The 19,737-nt window shown below is 44.2% G+C and overlaps 1 protein-coding gene across 1 annotated transcript in view; it reads left to right on the top strand.

The window, feature by feature from the left end:
• Positions 1-19,737, top strand: part of Mthfd1l (methylenetetrahydrofolate dehydrogenase (NADP+ dependent) 1 like) — a 179,831-nt gene that overhangs the window by 146,082 nt on the left and 14,012 nt on the right. The window lies entirely within an intron of this gene.

Here is a 19,737-nt window from a genome sequence, read left to right on the forward strand (position 1 = left end):
TTGCTTTGCTTGCTTGCTTGCTTGCTTGCTTGCTTGCTTGCTTGCTTGCTTTGTATCCTTTTTTATTTATTTTTAGTGTGTATTGATGGGTGGGACATACATGTACTACAGCACCATGTGGAAGCCAAAGACAACTTTAGAGAGCCAGTTCTCTCCTTCCATTTCTGGTTCTGGGGGTTAAATTCAGGTCATTAAGCATGTGGGCAAACGCTGAACTGTCTCTCACCAGGCCCCCTAGATCTTTACTGAGCCCATGAGTTGATCTCTTTCTAGCTCCAAAAGAATCCTTTTTTCATAAATATAATATATAACTTTTATAGTTTCGCATCATAAGTTATTATTTTTATGTATGTCTTATGATTCCATGTCCAAAATGTGTTATGACTTAGAAACCTAATTTGTACATAGGGAGCTAGGGATGAGGTTTCATGGTATAAATTGTCTACAATATTAGAATGCATACAACTGGCCAGGTGTGGTGGTACATGCCTTTAATCTTAATACTCAGAAGTAAAGACAGGTCTGACATACATAGCACATTATTTAAAAAAAAAAAAAAATGTTGGGCCAGAAAGATAACTCAGTACTTGGGAGCACTGGCTGATCTTCTAGAGGTCCTGAGTTCAATTCCCACCAACCACATGATGGCTCATGACCATCTATAGTGGGATCTGATATCCGTTTCTGGCACGTAGGTGTACATACAGGTAGAGTGTGTGTGCAGAGACAATAAATAAAACAAAATTAAAGGCAATGAATGCATAGAAGCACAGCTCGGTAGCAGAGCATTTGCCCAGCACCAAAGAGACCATCTCTTCAACACTTCCAGAAAAAGGGCATAGAAAAGGCAAGGGAAATAAAGGAATGGTTAAACCAATCATGATAAAAACCAAAACCATCGTCAGAACTAATGTTTATTGAGCACTTGCAAGTGCCAGGCAGTGTTCAGAGCCATTTGTGTGTGCTCATTCTTGCTGTTCCCAGTATCCATTCAGAAGAATCGCATCTCTGTTCCTGTTCTGAATGCCCAGAGGACTTAAGTCTCTTACCCAGCCATAGATGGCAAGTGGCAGCAGGTCAGGATCCATCACTGACTTTCCTTCTTAGAAAATGTTCCCATTTTTCTGCTGGGCATACGGTCCTATTTTCTGTGAGTTAGTGAAATGAAACTTTGCTTCTGCCAACCAGTTAGAAAGGGCAACTTCAAACTACTTGCCCATTATGTGGGCAGATAATATCTAAAGCCTTTGTGCCTGGAGTCCAATATTTCCATACTGATTAGTGAAATGGGCCAGCAAGATGGCTCAGCGGGTAAAGGGGCTTGCCACACCAGCCTGAAAACTTGAGTTTGACTCCTGGTCTCCTCAATAGGAGAGAACTGACTCCTGAAAGTTGTCCTTTGACTTCCATAGAGTCACATGCCTTTAGAGGTCTGGGGAGGCGACTCAGTCAGCCAACTACGTGTGAGGCAAGCTTGAAGACCTGAATTCAAACCTCGGGGACTCACATACATAATAAAGTGAGTGAGCATGGAAGTGCTTACCTGTAGCCCCAGCGCTGAGTGAGCAGATCCCTAGAGTTCCTCAGACAGACAGCCTCACCAAACCAGAGAGTTCCAGATTCATTGAGAGACATTATCTCAAAATAAGGTGGTGAGCAACTGAGAAGGACATGCAGTATCACCTTCTAGCTCCACACATGTACCACAGAGAGAGTCACCCAAATAAATTTCATTACAAGAGATGCTGAATTCTCAAGCTCTTTGTTGTAAACCTCACCTTTCCAGGACTGACATCTAAAACAAAACAAAGGGCGACATACAAATGTTAGCAGCACTTCAGAATGCTTTTACACTAGAGAGACAGATTCTCAGCAAGAAAAACATCCATACATACACAGTGAGAAGGCACTCTGTCCTGCCTTCTCTCTCTACAGTAAATTAAAACACGCCAGGGAACCGTCACACTCTAAGGACAGCTGGACACAGAATGTTAATTTCACTGCCTGTCAGGCACAGCCTCTGACATATTTATAATGGGCTAAGTTGTAACCTCACTTTATTTCCATATGTAATAAGAGCGGGCCTAGCCAACCTCCCACATTGGATAAACAAAATAAGTAGCTTTTTACTGCCAAAGAATAAGAGTGGGGAAGGAGGGCTGGAGAGATGGCTCAGAAGTTAAGAGCACTGACTGCTCCTCCAGAGGTCCCGAGTTCATTTCCCAGCAACCACATGGTGGCTCACAACCATCTGTAATGGAACCTGATGCCCTCTTCTGGTGTGTCTGAAGACAACTACAGTGTACTCATATACGTATAAAAAAATAATTCTTTGACAAAACAAAAGAGTAGGGAAGGAGCATGGCAGGCTCCATGGCCACCGGTGAGGACACCAATGGCTTGTATTTTGTATGGCTCGCACTTCTAGTCTTCCAAAAGCTTTGGGTATGTGTCATAGAAACATGACTAATTTTGCTTCAGAGATTCCCTGCCAGTGACAGCCAACCAAAGTCATTCTTTGCATTACACATTTGCCCAGTTTTCTACAGGCTGGATGATAGTCTGCCTACAGAGTCTCATGGATCCCACAGGGTATCATGAAAATAATTATTTGTGGGGGTACATATAATTTGCCCTTGTGAGAAAGGAGAGATGTGGCTCAGGTGTGCCCTTAACTACACCCCCTTGTCACATCTGTAGTGAGGCCACCAAGATGCGTGCGCACACACACACATGCGCACCTATTTCCTGTATATATCCTAAGCCAACATTTTCCTGATCCCCCCCCCAAATTATTTTCTCTAGAGGTAAGCACATTGTGAGACTCAAGGATACCTAGGCTTAGCTTCTACCTCTGTTTAGCTTGTACCTGCATCTCTGGGTACCCTGATGCCCTTCCACTCTGCTTCTTCTTTAGGCATCTATAATTCTGAACTAGATATAATTGGTATTACTATAAAATCAAGCTATGAACATTGGTGGGTGTTTGGGGTTTTGGTTTTTGCTATTGCTTTTCCTGACAGTTGACAACCTCTTGAGGCAGAAAATGCTAGAATTCTGTGCTTCCCATTTTGTTGAGTAAACTGAAAACTCCGGGTAGTGGGATACTGTTGCTACCTGAGCCACCTGGCGAAGGGCGTGTCCCAGAGCACTTTCCGGAGCATGCAAGATGCTGCATGCTGCACGCTCACTGGAGGCGGCTGTACACAGCGCCTGTGAGCATGCCCAGCTCCCTTTTGGCACAGTGAGGAAGGACACTTCCTCGGGACATTGCATAATACGCTGGGGAGTCAATACTTTCAATGGATTTTTGGCTTTACTGAGTTCCAGACTGAAGCCTTTCCTGTGTTGCAAAGGAAGGTTCTCTAGTCGCTCAAGGAAGGACATAGGAGTTCAGCACAAGGCAAAGCAGACCACAGTTGGCAGGGAGCCACCTCCGAGGGGAGGCAGCGCTGCATTCATGGGCAACAGTACTGAAACAACTCAACTAATATGCACCCCAGAGGGAGCACTGGAGATTTTGGTTATTGCCAAAAGTCTAGGCACTAGAGTTTTCCCCCTCAGAAACAACTAGCCCGCTTCTATTAGGTACCCTGTTCTGAAGCATGACGGACCATTCATTAAGCCAGCCTAGCCTCATTTACACACCCCATTGCACACAAAATGCCAGAGGTCTGATTCACTTGTTCGGCATATATAGAGGAATGTTGGGTACGAGGCCAAGAGAAAAAGAATCACAAAGACCTGGACCTTGCCCTTGAGGAATGAAAAAGCTAGTAAGAGACACAAGCTATGTACGGAGATCCCTGAGAGCCAGAATTAGAGCAGGGTGAGGCAGATGGGCTCCAGGAGCCTACAGAGTTGGTGGCCTTGCGACCACAGAGAGCTTAACCAGGTGATACAAGACAAAGAGGCAGAAGATACAAAACTTCAAGGCCTGAAACAGTATTGCTAATGTCCTTTAATATGACAAGGCTCTGTAAATATTACAAGAGTTACAATGTGTTACAACACTGGGCAGGAAGGGACGGCCCGTGTCACATGGAATTGAGTTTATTTTGCAGAGCCTGAGAATCTTTAGTGGCACAATATCATTGCGTTCACATTTTTAGAAAGATCACTCAGGCAGCAAGATGAGTGGAACAGAGGGGGGAGGAGTTAGCCTTGTTAAAATGGTAACTGTTATGGGGGGAGGTAGTGGCACACACCTTTAATCCAGGCACTGGGGAGGCAGAGACAGGCAGATCTCTGTAAGTTAGAGACCAGCCTCATCTACAGAACAAGTTATAAGACATCTGTCTCAACAAAAAACAAGAAACAAACAAAAAGATAGTAACAATTACAAAGACAAAGAACTACATAATGGTAAATGAGCTGGAGACAGGAGATCCGGTAAGAGGTTCCAGAGGTCCAATGATTAGAAAAAAAGAAAAAGAATCTTTCGTGTCCTCTGGCATGTGCTACTGATGGAGTTATCATTCCCCTAGAGTTGCAGTAAAGGGGGTAGGATCATTTTAGAGGAAAGATAATTCTTCGGGGATCCCCAGGATCATTTACAGACACAGTTGCTCATTTAGAAAGACGTACAAAGTCAGCAGACAGCCGGACTGTGGCTTATTGCAGCAGGGGCATACAAAACAAAGCGGAAGGACCCATTGCACAGGCTAAAGTAGAAAGGAAATGAGGCATGCTCCAGAGCCCTCTCCACCTGGAGTTACAACAGTACCTGAAACTCGAGATCAAGGAAGTTCATTAGAGACTCGGCGGTCTTTACTGGGTCTTCTCGCGTGGACATCTTCTGCCTGGTCCATGCAAATCACAGACTCTCAAGAGGAAAACATAAACCTAATTGTTGGTTAAAAAAAAAAAAAACAGCTTGGACAGAGTGAGCTAATATTCCTACCATGGGAAGAATGGGAGGCCCGCCCTCACCCACATCCTTGTAGGCAGCGTTTCATGAGGACCATGTACTTCCACCTGTTATATTATCCCAGTCCTGTACAGTGATGCAGTTCTGGTTTGTTTGTTTGTTTTTGTTTGTTTTTAAGTCATGTTGAGGGAAACAGTGTTGCATGTTCAAGTGCAGACACTTGATATCAAGTTTAAGGTTCAGTAGTGAGATCTGTTATCAGCCTAGGGTTCTGGAGACAGGAGCATCTCATGTAGGCATTAAAACCAAGGTTACGCTGGGCACGGTGCTACACCTATAATTCTAGCACTCGGGAGCCTCTGGCAGGAGGAATCTAGCTACAGTCTCTCCCAAACCAGTCCCAGAGAAAGTCCAACTCTGTACCTCCTCTTCAGGCTGTTGTGTTGGAGACTATGTAAGAGGAAGGAGCTTTAGCTTTGCCACGTGGCTTACACTGGTTCCTATTTCAAAGAGCCTGCTCCTCAGACTGTTCACAGTAGAGCTGCTCACATCAAGGCTCCCACCTAGGAGGAATTTCTACACAGCCTTTGAAGTCGACCGTTCATGTTCAAGCAACCTGGTTGTCAAAGGACCGTAGATAACTAAGATCGTTCTTCATTACGCTTGTTGCCTGGCCAACTCTTTTTTAATGTTTCCAGGTACTGTTAGCCACTAGGAAGAAAAGATAGATGTCACAAAGTCTTTTCCCTCAACTGTTTATATTCAAGGACCAGGAAAGGGATGCAACATGCGTCTCAGGAGTGTGTTGAGAGTACAAACAGGGTGAGTGGCCCCTTTAATGCAAGGAGGGAAAAGATCAAATAAAAGCACGTGAATTTTTGCATAAAACTCTGTGAAAGATACCGAAGAACTTGAAGACTGAAACTTCTTAGTGGGTAAGGGGCTTGCTTTGTGCAAGCATGAATCCAAGTAAAATCCAGGTGTGATGGCACACCTTTGTAATCCTAGCATTAAGGGGGCACAGACAGACAGACAGATCCCTGGGGCTTGCCAGCTTATTTGGTGACTTCCAGGCCAATAAGAGACTCTGTCCCCCTCCCTCCAAAAAAGGTTGGTGGCATCCTGAGGAAATACACCCAAGTTTGACTTGTGACCTCCACATGAGTACATGTACGCACATGTGCACACACACACACACACACACAGTCTGAAATGGGAAATCACTATTTGTTTATTTAGTTTTGAATTTCATTCTGGGTGGCTTTAACTAAGATAGAAGGCTTAGAAAGCCCTATGATGCCAGGCTGTGGTGGCACACGCCTTTAATCCCAGCACTTGAGAGGCAGAGGCAGGCAGACTTCTGAGTTCAAGGCCAGCCTGGGCTACAGAGTGAGTTCTGTGACAGCCAGGACTATACAAAGAAACCTTGTCTCAAAAAAAAAAGTTGTTCTTTAAAATGTTTAAAATGTCCATGTCACCTAACACATGGAATGTAGCTCTGGCTTTGGTCTCAGGAGTTAACATTGGGACCTAAAGTGACCTTATAAGCTGGATGCAGTGGTGCACACCTGTCTGTCTGAGCCACTCAGGAGACAGAAGGATCACTGCAGCCCAGGAGTTCTAGGACAAGCCTGGGTGATATTTTGACACTAGCCTATGTGTCTATGTGTGCCCCTACTTACACTTACGTGTGTGTGTGTGTGTGTGTGTGTGTGTGTGTATTTGAGAGCACGTCCACATTCCACCTTTAGGCATGGTAGGTAACACCTTGCATTATTCTAAGTGTCTCGGGGGAATAGCATAAAACATGTGCTAAGTCAAATGTAACAATAGAAAATAAGTTTTCAAACAAGTTGAAGGTCTTCTGTATAGTCTGGAAGTATATGTTTTTAAAACAGCAGGAATTCTCCCTTTGGGTCTTTATTCCTCTCTCAGCTTCCTTTACTATCTCACAAGTCACCCACAGCCTTTGTTCTAGTAGCTTTCAAACATGATTCATTGACGTTGTACAGCCTAGCATCGGGAAAAGCCTGAAGATTTTGAAAGACGATTCACCTCGCTAAATGCCCGACTTTCTTTTCAAAGTCGCTGACAAATGTGGCTTATGCAGATGTAGGGGCAATGTGTTTATTTCCCTGTTTAAATTTGTGGCTCTTTTAGCATAACATGTTTCCCTTCCATGAGGCTAGCCAAAAATAATATTGACAAACCCATGAAGGCTTCCATCTGATACTGTTGCAATCTTATGCAAATGTATTTAGACAGTAAAGTGAATAGAATAATTAAACATCCAAACATCAAGAACAGAGTGGGGGGGGGGGGGGAGGCAATGCCAGCTGTCCTTACATTGTCTTGATGGAACTCAATGGAGCATTTGAAAAATACACCTTTAAAACTAAAGGGTTGCGTCTGGTTGGTTTATTATTGTCGTTTTGTCTTGATTTTGTTGCTGTTTTCAGACTTCAACAGAGCACACTGTAGTGATAGGAAATGACTAGCATCTTAGAGGACCATATTTTCCGGCACATACCATCAGAGGCTTAAAAGACCCCTGTCATAATGCTTCCACTGGGACCAGGTCACTCCTGGATGAACTCACTCAAGAGGGAGAGGCTCTCAAAACACAACACTGAATTGTTTGTCTTTAAAACTCTGTTGCTTTAAAGTCTCCAGAAAAATCCAAGAATGAGAAGAGTCTGATACTTGGCAGGAATAGTGCAATTGCAGAGCCGTGTCCCGAAGCTCTCTGCCTTCTCTAACAAAGCTGGCTTCCAAAGAAATTCACATCGTATGTGATAAATTTAAAAAGTTCCCTCTATGACATCTTTTAAATTCCTGAGAAATATCCAACTTGGAGATGGATGCTTTTCTTTTTCCAATTTAGCAAAGATTGGTTTAAGATTCACTATTATTCCACACACCCCCCCCAGAAAAAAAAATACATTTTTTTAATATTAAAACAAATGATTGCCTATTCCTCATCAGGGCAAACATCTGCTCACTCTGGCTTTGGGCTGTCCTTTTCAGGGGAGCAGATGATGTTACTTGGGCTGTCTTTTTGAAGAAAGGGTCTGGTTAGAGCTCAGGCACAGCCCTGCCCTCCGCCCCAGGCTGCCCCACCACGCTCCTGATTCCTTGCTGGCCTATTACAGTATTGCCCCTTCTCCAAGCTTCGAGGCCTTGGGATGGGCTGGGATGGAACGGGATGGAGCTATTTCCTGCCGGGTGAGGGCTTAAACTAGACCTGTTTGTCAGAACTCTCCTGTGGTTTCAAATAACAGAAACTCGACTCGAACTTGGACAAAGAGGAGGAACAAATTGGCCCACATAACAGAGAGGTTCTGCAGTTGATCCAGTCTCCCCCACTGCTGTAGGCAGACTGGTGGCTTCTGTCCTCTTTTCCTCAAAGTGGCTCTGCCCACTCCACCCCTCGTGTCTGTCTCAGTGGCCCACCTCAGCTAAGACCCACGATCCTTGGGAGAGGGACTTCTCCTCTACCATTGCCTACTGACTAATCCTCAGCACCCCTCGGCGGCCATGTCTGTTGGGCCAGCCTGGCATCACTGTCATGACCCACCAGCAGGGATCCACCTGTGCCAGATAGAGTGGCCTCCAGACTCCCAGGACATCAGGAAGCGTGGCAGGGACTGTTACTCATCTATGTTGCAGGATTAAATCAGAGATTTCCCACTAGCAAAGACTCCTGTTTGTTCTTTCGGGGGAGGGGCGGTTGGCATGGAGGAGCTAAAACGCCATCCGCCGCATAACTTAACGTGTAGCCACAGATCCACCTCATCACGTGGTTTTTGTGTGTGTGTGTGTGTGTGTTGAACGGAGTCTGCTCTGTGAGACTTAATTTTCTTTTTCAAACACAAGTTGCAGACATCAATAGAAAGCCTAACTAAGACAGGGAGCTCTCTCTACCGACGTAAGCTGACTCTTGGACGCACCAGCCTCCTACCGTTGCCCATCTTGTTTCCTGCTCAGCACATACAAGCAATGTAGGTAGGTCAGTGCACTCTATTTTTAGTGTTAAAACGAGGAAAGCAAATTCTACTGGTTTGGCCAGTTAAAAAGACCATAAGCCATTCCACCATTTTTAAATCTGTGTAGCTGACAACTTTATACATGTATGTAATGTCCTTTGCTCGTTTCCCAGTACCATCTCTCATCCATCACCAGGTCCACTGAGCCCCTTATTGCCTTCAGATCCCCTTCCTGGTTTTCTGTCTGCTTTCTGTTTTAGTGTGTGTGTCTGTGGGGGAGAGGGGATGTGCATGACTTCGTGCATGCGTTCGTGCGTGCGTACACATGTAGGTGGGGTGTGTGCTCGAGTACGTGTGCAAGTGTGTTTTACTCAGTTTCATTTGGGTTGCTTGTGTGAACATGGTTAGGGAGTTATTTACTGGAGCATGGACAACTTAACAGTGGTGACGTCATTAGAACCAACTACATTTAAATATTTACTCCACCCCCCCACCCCACCCCGTCCTTTCCCTCTTTTCTTCCCCTCCCTCCCCCTGGCTTTTGTTTGTTTGTTTGTTGTTGTTTTTAGCTTTGCCTATCTCTTAACTTTCTATGAAGACTACACTGGTCTCAAACTCAACAGAGCTCTGTCAGCCTCTGCCTCTGCCAAGTACAAGATTAAAAGCATGTGCCACCATGCCTAGCAACATTGTATCATTTTTATAAGTAGTGGCTACCACATTTTTCAGTCTGAAAACATCAGAAAGAAATAATGAGGTATGGTGTCAAACTGCACTCCCGGCACCCAGGAGACAGAGGCAGGAGGATCGGGAATTCCAAGTCATCCTCACTTACAAAGATCAACTCTGGTACCTAGAAACCTGCTGGTAAAGGAAAGCCCTTAAATTTTAATTTTTACATGTATTTATTTATTGAGTCCATATGTATCGTGTGGGAGTGCAGGAGACATATGGTTACCGAGACATATAGTGAGATTGAGATCGACTTGTGATACCTGAGATTTCATCTCAAAGAAAAAAAAAAATAAGTAAGTGGCACAGTACCTGTTGGGTAATTAAAGGCCTTGAATTCAATCTTTAGCACTGTAGGATGGATGGATGGATGGATGGATGGATGGATGGATGGATGGATGGATGGATGGATGGACAGATAGACCAATAGATGGATGGAATGGAAGCTTGCATTGCAGATGGTGACATATATAAATATGTATGTTCATTTATTTATTCATGGTCTACAAGCAATCCATCCAGTGGCAGGACACTGCTGTGTGGTTAACCCTTTACCTCCAAGTTGGAACAAGATGGCAAGCCTGCCATCTAGGCTTTACCATTCACTCCTGCCTGCCTGCCAATGCTGTGGGGATAGCAGCCAATGTACACCACTGTATCCCATGTTTTGTGGTCTTTTTGTTTGCCTGAGGCCTGCAGGTGCATTGTAAACATAATGACTTCTAGTGAGGCTCTGCAGGAGACCTGAGAAGGCTTGAGAGTCACATTTGCGTAGTAAGTTTGTTCTTGGGCATGACACCATGAAAGAGATGAGCGGCATTAATGGAGACTTCTGTGTAAACCTAAGTAACAGCTGGAGGACAGATCTGATGGCAACCCCTGTGTTTTGATTAAATCAAAGGATGACAAAGAAAAGCTTATTCCGGTCCTCCTATGTATAGTAACAGGGGCATGCCTGCAGGACCACACTGGAGTAGAAAGCTACATTGTGGTTTGAAGGGGCGAGGATGCCTTTTGTCTGGTGACCCAGCAAAAGGAACCTGAGCCAAGATTGTATCCGTGATGGAGATAGAAACACCTCAGGATCTTCCAGTGTTGTTTTTCACTGTTTTTGTTCTTGGACCTGATTCATAACGCTACCAGATCTTTGGAATCCTGAGGCATTTCCTCAGGGCTCTGAGTTGCAGCTTTGGGTCAGCTCCCTCTTGAACTGAGGGTTTCATTTCAACATCCATATGCTTCTCAGCTCACTCCCTGACCTCCCCCCACTCTCTCCCTCCCCCTCCCCCAACTGTTTTGGCTTTTTCCTGTTTCCACCCACAAATCCCAGAAGAGTCTCTAAGTGTTCAGACCTGATCACCCAATCATTTCTCAAAAGCTAACTTAATAGAAATTGCTTAAGCTTGATATAAATTGCATAAACATTTTAACTTAACCCCATATCCCAAGACAGCTTAACGTGACAGTATAGAAAAGGTAGGAAATTTAAACTCTCACAAGTTGGCAAGAATATTACCACTTTGCCCGCACTTGGCGTTGTCAACAACGGTCCATTCACTGGAGGGGTCATCGGTCTCCCTAAAGACAGGACCAATACTTGTCTGCAGCTGTGTTTCCTTTGAAGTCATCTATGTGTCTTTGAAGCAGTGATCACGGTCTCCAGCTTTGATTCTGACACTATGGACCTGCGCCAGTTTTCCTGATTTCATTAAATTTCTGGAAAGAACTGAAACTATGGTATCATTTTATTGCAGCTTTCACATCAATCATAATTTGGGGCGGTCTTGGTGAAAGACGAGGAATTCAGACTGGGAGGCTGGGGAAAGCGGGTCCCAGGGCAAAGGGATAGAATGCACTGTTTACTTCATACGAGTTCAGCCACCTCGACCTTGTGAATTTTTAGCTGGCTTTATTCTAAAGCAGCTACAGTCATATGGCCCAAATCTAGTTATGTGAAAAAAACCAAACACATAATTTTAGTGAGGCCTCTCTCCCTCCTTTCCGCCTCATCTCTCTTTTCTCTTTCTCTCTCCTCTCTTTCTTCTTCTATCTTCTCTTTTCTTCTCTGTTTTCTCCCGCTAGCTAGCTTGGTAGGCTGGAGGACCTTTGTGTGCTGGTTGTTCATGGCAAAAGCTAAACACAGAATCCATTCAGTAGATTCTTCCGAGCTCTGCTTTCTCCAGTCCCCACCCTTGAACCAAGTCTGCCATGACGGTGTTTTCCTCTGCTCTGCGTTTGCAGCCAGAGGGCTCAGGGTTGCCTTCATCAGCATCTTCTGTCCTTGGTCCTACGTACCAGTTTGTCCAAAATCATCTTCCTGTCAAAGTGTCTTCTCCAGCGTCCCCTTCACCTTGCTACCGGTGAAGTCATTTGGGTACGTGCCATTTAGAGGGCAGATATTAAAGACAGTGGAAATGACAGGGTCACCCCTAGGTCTTTCTCAGAGTTTTCTAGCAGTACGTCCCTCTGCAGGTCCTGTGGATGTACTGAACATGTCATAGACTTGCCTTTCCTATTCTTGCCAATAGTCGCAACAGCAGTTCCCAAGACAGCCAACAGAAACCACTACTTTGGTGTCAGTACAGAAAGCCAAGCTCTGGACTGGTGCTTTGCAAAGGGCCCATTCTTCCCATACTCAGATGACTGAGACATCACCAGGCTTACTATGTCTGGACAAAGTGACATGAAAGTCACACATGGCTACTGGGACTAGGAGAGAGCACATCCCCAAGTACTTAAAAGGTCTTTACAGCCCTAACAATGATACTCCACAGAAAACAGATGCCTTAGGCTAGGCGGGAGCAGCACGTGTCTTTAATCCCAGAGCTCAGGAGGTAGAGGCAGGTGGATCTCTGAGAATCTAAGATCAGCCTGGTCTACAGAGTGAGTTCCAGGATAGCCAAGGCTACACAGAGAAACTCTGTCTCCAAAAAAAGAAAAAAAAAAGGACTTTGTCTCAAAAAAACAGTACTTTGTTTTATTGATACACACACACGCACAAATGATATATGTATATATGAATATATATATACACACATGCATAAAAAAGTCTTTGTCTCGGCCAGGCAGTGGTGGCGCACGCCTTTAATCCCAGCACTTGGGAGGCAGAGGCAGGCGGATTTCTGAATTCAAGGCCAGCCTGGTCTACAGAGTGAGTTCCAAGACAGCCAGGGCTATAAAGAGAAACCCTGTCTCGGAAAAAAAAAAAAAAGTCTTTGTCTCAACAAAAGTACTTTGTTTTATTCATACACACACACACACACACACACAAATGTTTATGACTTAAATCCTGCAAATATAAGTGAAAAATACCATGAAGGACTCTCACATGTCCACGGAACTCCTCTGCTCTACCAAGTTAGTGTCCCTGACTTTTGCCTTGCTAGGATATGTGTTCTGTTGAACCAGTGTCAGTGGACACCTGCACCTCAATTGACTGTGGCATCTTTAAGGAATGGAATACTCATAACTTTAAGTTATGGAATACTCACATTCTTCCCAAGCTCTCCCACTCTCTTGGCTCTTAAGCCTTTCTGTCTGTAGCACTGTCTCTTGGCACAGAAATTTGAGAAACGTTTCCTGTGAAGGTACCAAAAGCAGCTTCATGGATGGCTTATACCCACCATACGGTCTCCATCCTAACTGCTCAGTTCTACTGTGAAAACATAAAGAGCCACACAGCCATATCCAATGTACACACACACACACACACACACACACACACACACACACACGGCTATGTTCTAATAAAGCTTTATTTGTAAACACAGGCAGCTAGCCAGATTTGGTTCCACAGGCCCTATGTTACTGACACAAAAAGAGAGGTTCATGTGATGTTGGGTTTCAGTAGTAACTATGCAAAACTGCTCCAGAAGGCCCAGCGTGCCCAGGAACAAGATGAGAGGGGCTAAGAAAACTCTTTCTTACAGCAGACACACAGCCATGTTCCTTTCTTCATGGGAATCCATGGTTCTAGGGCAAGGAGGGTAAAGCATTGGAAGAGAATTGTTGAGAGAATTCCAAGGACTGTTTTGTGTCACTTTCCCTAAGTTCCAAAGTGGGACAGGAGATGGGAGAGACGCCTGCCACATCTAAGAGGTGTGCTTGGAAATGACATGTTTATACAAGTGTCACATTTGCTGTAGGCGTACGTAATAATACCTCACAGTGATGACAATGGCCAGTGGTGGATTGGAGGAGGCAAACAAAGTCAAAGTGATGTGTTAGTTGAAGTTGAACGCCATCTCACTACCACCCCAAGCTATAGCAGGAGGCGTGATGACGGAATGTTCTCCCCCATACCCTGTAAAGTGCGCTGACGTCGGTAATCTGGGCCTTCTGTATAAGGAAAACTCTAGCTTTATCGGCCTGATTTCTGTGGGAAAATACCTACAGGACTGATGGCATCCGTCTACGTCGGCATGCTAGAGAATTACTCAGATATGTGTCAGATGCCTGAACTGTGTTAGAGAATGTGCCATGGTAGGAAGCTGTCAATCATCAGGGTCACCAAGAGGGCAGCAGGAGGAGGCATAGTTTATAACTCAAATAGAAAATGAGTGCACCTTTGTTGCCTACTCGTTACTACAAATGTTTTCAGGTTTCTTGTATTTTGAGACAGGCTCTCATTCTGTAGTCCTGGCTAGCCTAGCCTAGCCTGGACCTCAGTATATATTATACATACTAGGCTTGCCTTGAACTCACAGAAATCTACTTCCCTCTGCCTCTCAAGTGCTGGGACTGAAGGTATGCACTACCACACCTGGCTCTAATTATTTTTTTAAGCATATATATTATTTTAAACTACATTTTAAGTACAGACTCTCTTGTGCACTGTTTTAAGTATTACAAATGTTTTATCTGAAAAAGATTGCTTTCTTGTGTTTATTTTATGTGTTAGTTGGGTGTTGCATGGTGGAGCTTATTAATGTAATTTTGATCTTGGGATTCTTATCTAATTTCCCAGTGTATCATGTCTCGTATAACAATTGCTCTCTAATTGGTGGGTGGAGTTATAATGAACTGGAAAAGCTCCATGAGCCTATAAAGTTTACATGCACATTTGTAAAACAATATTATCTCCCTTGATGAGAAATAACACTCTTCAGGGTACACTGCATGCTGGGACAGGTGATTGAACCTCTTCTTGAAATTACTAGAAAGTTGAAAGAAGTTATGAAAAATAATACCTAAGCCACTGGGTGTCTGCTGGAATAGAACCTTAACCCACAGAGAACAGGAAGCCTACAAGGAAAGCCCCAGAACTAAAGTTATCTAGAAAAGACTTCCAGGCTAGTGTGTAAGGAGAAGAATCCCAGAGAACAGAAGCTCAGCTTGTTCCATTGTGGAAGACACAGAGAGAGTGTCTGTCTGGGAAATCAAGGCAGCTAATGTTTGCATGGAAGGTATCTGAGAGGAAAACAGCCTTCCTAGAGCACTCAAGACAGTCTGATCCGCACAAGTATGGAGATCCAGGGGAGGGGCCACCCAGAAGGATTAAGGAAATCATGTGTGGCTTCAATGAAGCAGGGAGGGGGCAAACTTGTCAAAATATTCAAAAATCTTGCCTTGGTAGTAAGGATAAAATTAATCCCAGACTAAACATAACTCTAGTCCTCCCTAACAGAGATTAAAAGCAAAACTCGGAAGGATCAGCCTGTACTGGAGTGACTAAAAGTAACTTAACTGTCCCAGAACAGAATATAAGAATATATGTCCAGGTCAGTGAGATGGCTCCTCGGGTAAAGCCACCGGCAAGCAAGCCTCACAGCCTGAATTTAACTCTCAGGACACCCTTGGTAGAAGAAGAAAGCCAACTCTCACAGTTAGTCCAATGGTTGCTATACACAGACAGACAGACATGCATGCATGCATGCATGCATGTAATAAGCTTTCAATAAACAGATATAAAAACAATGAATATACAACAAAATAAAATGCCTGGTATCCATTCCAAAGAAGCCTAAAAAGAAATAAGAGCATGGGCCGGGCGGTGGTGGCGCACGCCTTTAATCCCAGCACTTGGGAGGCAGAGGCAGGTGGATTTCTGAGTTCAAGGCCAGCCTGGTCTACAGAGTGAGTTCCAGGACAGCCCGGGCTATAAAGAGAAACCCTGTCTCGAAAAACCAAAAAAAAGAAAAGAAAAGAAAAAAGGAAATAAGAGCATGTCTTCCAATGAAGAAAGCCAATCAAAATTAACCCATTCATTTTACAAATGTTGGAATTAGTGGACAGTGACCCTAAAAACAGCAGTTAAGAGCACTGGCTGCTCTTGCAGGGGACCCAGGTTTGGTTCCTAGCACCCTCAAGGCGGCTCACAACTCTTTAGGGCTCTAGCTCCAGGGGGTCTGATGCCCTCTTTTGGACATCCACAGGCACCAGGCATATATGTGGCACACAAACTTACCTTGAAGCAAAATACCCATACGTATAAAACATTTTTTTTTAAGTTACATGAACATGAACTCTCTCAAAGGATCTTATATTATACTATGCAAGAGAAGGGTGAAGGGCAATCACTAATGCTAATCGAAAGGTTCTAGAACTCAGTGGAGAACAGCATGGGGGGCTGGAGAAGATGGCTCAGTGGGTAAGGCACTGGCCGCACAAGTGTGGGAGTCCGAGTTCAAATCCCAAACACCCATTTAAACCTGGGCACAGTACATGTCTTTAATCTCAGTGTTCCGACAGTGAGATGGACAGTGGAAACAGGAGGAGTCTCCAGGGGCTTGTGGGGCACTTGCCCTGTCTTCCTCAGCAGTGAACACCAGAGAAAATGTCTCAGAGAGCGTGGATGGTGAGGACAAGCACCTGAAGCTGTCCTCTGACATCACACATGCACTGTTACATGCATACCACACACATACACACACACGTTCACAAACCGTACATATACACAAATCAGACACATAATACAAAAACATTTTTAATTAAAGTGGCATTTTCATCAACAGACATAATAATCGTGTGCTTGTTGATAAAATAACATTTTCAATATACGTGAAATGGGAGTGGGGGTGTCTTAGGGTTTTACTACTGTGACCAGACACCATGACCAAGAACTCTTCATATAAAGACAACATTTAATTGGGGCTGGCTTACAGGTTCAGAGGTTCAGTTCATTATCATTAAGGCAGGAACATGGCAGCATCCAGGCAGGCATGGTGCAGGAGGAGCCAACCTACTCCAACAAGGCCACACCTCCTAATAGTGCCACTCTGGGCCAAGCATATACAAACCATGACGGGGGATCGGAAGGATGAAGCAAATAGGCCAGTCCCCAAGTAGAGTTAGACAATTTTGAATCCCACTCAGAAAAAAACAGACTGAAATCAATAAAGATACAGAAGGCTTGAATAATACTACAGTTGCACTTGACCTAATTGGCAGTTCTAGAACACTCCACCCAGCAGCACAAAGCCATTGCAAACGTACATAGAGCATTTGCCAAGACTGGCTATGGTCTGGCCACAAGACTGGTCTCAATAGATTTTAAAGGATTCGGATCGCACTGAGTATGTTCAGTAGCCATGGTGGAATTGAATAAGAAATCAAGACGAAAAGACATCTGGGGAGTCTCCAAGTATTTAGAAACCAGATACGCTTCAGTAAGAGCCTGTACTCACCAGTCTTCCTTTCGTAAAGACAGCTATTCTAGATTTAAAGGGCGTACGAGAACTCAGTGCAGTGAGAATCGTTTTTAAGTGATTGTCTTATTTCTTGTCAATAGTGTCTTTGTTTGTTTTTGTTGTTTGAGATAGGGTTTCTCTGTAGACCAGGCCTGCCAGATATCCCTGCCTCTGTGCTGAGATTGAAGATTTGGGGTATCACCCTTTTATTCTATTTTTATGGATATGGGTGTCTTGCCTATACATATGTCTTGTGTCTAGTTCCTGTGGAGGCTAGAAAAGGGTATCAGTTCCCCCTGGATCTTGGGTTATATATGGCTATTTGCCACAATGTCATATTGGGAATCAAACCCTGGGTTTCTGAGAGAGTAACAGGTATTTTTAGTCTCTAAGCCATCTCTTCCTCCCTTAAAGAGCTTTTAAGCAACCTGGGGAAGAAAGGGCTTGTTTCAACTTATATTTCTGTGTCACTGTCAATCGTTGAGGGGAGTCCAAGCAACAGCTGGAGCAGAGACCATGGAGCAGCATGGCTTACTAGCTGCCTCCCTCTGGCTTGCTCAGTTATCTTTCTTCTATAGCCCAAGCCAACCTGCCTAGGAATGGTATCTGCCAAAGTGGGTCGGGCTCTCCTACTTTGATAATCAATTAAGAAAATGTCTCACAACTATGGCCAGACTAATCTGATCTGGACACTTCTTCAGTTGAGGTTTTCTCCTCTTGGGTGACTACTACATTTGTGTCAAGTTGACAAAGAACATTAGCTGCCAAAAGTCCATCCTTTGTTAACTTGACACACACACACAAATCACTATTAAACCATAGCCTTTCTTTTTCTTGTTTATCTCCAAGATTGCATGTAAATATTACAATATATAGCATAGTAACTTTAAATGTTCACAGTATCTTAAAAATTCAAACACTTTAAAAGTTTGAATGCAAGACTTTCCCTTGACTGTGTTATAAAGGGTGGTGCCCCATCGCATGGAACCTATACTGTTGGTTAAACACCAGTCAACCTCCATCAAAGGCCGGGGCCAACTGGGGGTTATCATGAGAATGTCGCTAAAATATGGGTCAAGGAAATGGAAACTCAGAGAACTGAAAGTTCCTATTGATTGTGAAACAGGAAGGGCCCACTATGGGGATTGTTTTAATAACCCTACAGAATGATGCCAGGGAAGGATGGCGCCAAAGAAAATTCATCTTTTTCTTGAATGCATTAAGAGATGAGTTGGAGGACTGGAGAGATAGCTCAGTGAAACCTAAATTTAGCTCCCAGCACTGAACATTAAAGTCACACATAAGCTTAATCCAAGCACTGAAGAAGCCAGAAACAAGAGGAATTGATCCCTGGCCAGCCAGGCAAGCTGAATTAGCATGCTTGCAGGTGTGAGGCGAGACCCTGTCTCAAAAAATAAGGTGGAGAGAGATTGAAGAAGAAACCTGAAACAGACATCTGTCCTCTGCATGCATACTGTATACACACAGAACAGTGTTGGGGTTGGATGTGGGGAGGGGATGATGACTTTAGAGGCCTCCCAGAGAACATGTTGATATATAGAAGGCAGATGTAGAAATGGAGAGATGGTTCAGCAGTTAACAGCACTGACTGCTCTTCCAGAGGTCCTGAGTTCAATTCCCAGCAACCACATGGTGGCTCACAGCCATCTGTAATGGGATCTGATGCCTCTTCTAGTGTGTCTGAAGACAGCTACAGTGTACTCATATAAATAAAATAAATATATCTTTAAAAAAGAAGAGAAAGAGGAAGAAGAGGAGGAGGAGGAAGAGGAGGAGGAGCAGGAGGAGGCGGCAGATGTATAGGAAGCACCAGAAAGTATTAACTCAGAGACAGAAGAGGTACACGGGGATATGACTGATATGCAAGATGGCCTTGCTGTACATATTTGCATATGCTAATCAATTCTGACCTAAGGTAGTTCTGAAGACAAACATGTTGCTGGAGAAGAAGCTGAGAGTTCTACATCAGGATCAGCCACTATCAGGAAAAGAAAGTGAGCCACTGGGCCTGGCTTGAGCTTCTATTTAGGCAAGCAAATCATTGAGGTATTTTCCAGCTGAGGATCTGGGGAAAGTTAAAGTAGGGGGAAAAACATGTTGAATTTCCCCCTATGATGTTCAAGGGCTGGAGATGGTAGAAACACTGCTGTCATTCCATCCTGAGGAGGCCAAGGCAGGAAGATTGTGAGTTCAAAGCTAGCCTGAGCTAGATAGTAAGATCCTATACCTATTTAAAAAATAGATACAAAACAAGTAAATCAGTCCCAGACCCAGACTGATATCTTGAAAAGGTAAGACAATGTAGACCTCCTTCATCTTTGACAGTTAAGACAGGCCATAGATGGTCCCTGATCCAGCATGTGTTGGCTAGCCAAGCTTCCAGTTGTTAGACGTTGTCGGAGGCCACCCACCTCTTTTTCTTTCTCTTTGTCTCCACCAGGCTTACACACACACACACACACACACACACACACACACACACACACACACACACACACAC

Source organism: Grammomys surdaster, unplaced genomic scaffold (assembly GCF_004785775.1).
Source record: "Grammomys surdaster isolate TR1022 unplaced genomic scaffold, NIH_TR_1.0 143, whole genome shotgun sequence".
NCBI classification, from domain to species: Eukaryota; Metazoa; Chordata; class Mammalia; order Rodentia; family Muridae; genus Grammomys; species Grammomys surdaster.